This window comes from Austrofundulus limnaeus, unplaced genomic scaffold (assembly GCF_001266775.1).
Source record: "Austrofundulus limnaeus strain Quisiro unplaced genomic scaffold, Austrofundulus_limnaeus-1.0 Scaffold121, whole genome shotgun sequence".
Lineage (NCBI taxonomy): Eukaryota > Metazoa > Chordata > Actinopteri > Cyprinodontiformes > Rivulidae > Austrofundulus > Austrofundulus limnaeus.
In genome coordinates, this window is record NW_013952523.1 from 232,347 (window position 1) to 234,074 (window position 1,728).

The following is a 1,728-nucleotide window of genomic DNA, read 5'->3' on the forward strand; positions in this document are numbered from 1 at the left end:
CACTTGGGTTGTTACCAACATCTGGTGAAAATTTCATGTCATTAGCACCTCTAGTAATATATTTACTGAGAAAAATGGTGACGTGTTCAATACTTATTTTTCCTGCTGCAATTCAGCCTTTTCAATGCTTATTGAGATGAAATTTGCTGTGGAGTTGCTAAGAATGGTCACATCTTGATTGCCCGTGCTAATCCCAAAATTAAGCTAATGCTAATTTTACATTTAATTTAGCCAATTTTAAACATGCACGGATGAGAATTTTAAATACCTATCTATGGTCCCCACACACTTGTCAGTTATTTGTGGGTGGCACATGAGGCAGCCAATCAGATGCCAGAGGGGGCACTTGCCAAACTGGCCCCCCTCTTGCTCTGCCCCTGTCAAAAACGCTTTACAATTTCTCATGCATTATACTGTACAATTATACACACATTGACACACTGATGGTGGTAAGTTAGCCACACCTGCATCACCATCAGGTAAGGCAGGCAAAGTGTCTCGACCATAGACACAACGACTGAGGCAGAGGAAACAGGGGTTGAACCAGCATCCCACCAGTTACAGGACAACTCTCCCTAACCACTCCATCACAGCTGCGGAATAGTTGCAAAATGCAGCTTTACTGTTGCTAAAAGCAAAAATTTGTCTTATTCTAACTAATAGCTATATAGAGCAATAGTAGCTGCAAGCTAATATTTGAAAAATCTTAGCTAAAAATTAAAATGAGCAAAAAGAACAATATGTTGAAGCAGATTTCAGAGAACAACATTTCTGAAGGAGCTGTAAAGATTTTTATTATATTTAGAGAGTTTATTTTGTGAATAAAATCTAAACAATTATTTAATTTGTTTGCTTGTTTTGGCTGCTTCCTGTAGCAGAAGTTGCCACAGTGTGTGAACTTGCTCAAGATATTTAGAAACTATTTAGGCTAATGGCCTTCCTGACGCAGCCTGCGTGAGGTCCTGATCTCAGGACCAGATCCTGGCACCAACCACAGCGCCACCTTAAAATCCACCCAAGCAATTCAAGAAATATAACAGTTACACTAAATTTCCCAACATAATATTCACAATTGTTTTGATTTATGATTTATGGTTAAAAAAGCAGGAAGTGTGTGAAATTTGATTGCTGACTCAGCATTCTCACAATGAAGGTTTTGTACCTGCAGAGGACCACATGAGAACTCTAAGAAAGCTCTTATATAAAAGTGTTCAGGTGTAAAAGAAAAGTTGGGATGTTGCTCTGCATCAGCTTATAATGCACTGTAAAAACTGGCATGTTTTGTTAAAGTTAAAGCGTTATTTGTTTCCGTGTAAACCTCTGTGTTAGTTTGAAATCTATTTCATCTTGATTCAAATTAAATGTCGTATGAAACGTTTGTTCCAGTCTTACAGAAAAATAAAGAATTTAACCATGTTTTGTCATGTTATATGTTATGTTATGTTATGTTATGTTATGTTATGTAGCATAGCATAACATAACATAACAACATATCATTACATACCAACATAATTTTATTTAGTTTTATTTTTATTTAACCGTTATTTCAACAGGCAAAACATTTCTTATTTACAATGTTGGCCTAAAACACAGGCCATGTTACATCCTGCTATGCTATGTATGTTACAACAAAACATAGCGTAGCATAGCATAACACAACATAACATATCATAACACAACACAACATAACATATCACAACACAACACAACACAACACAACATAACATA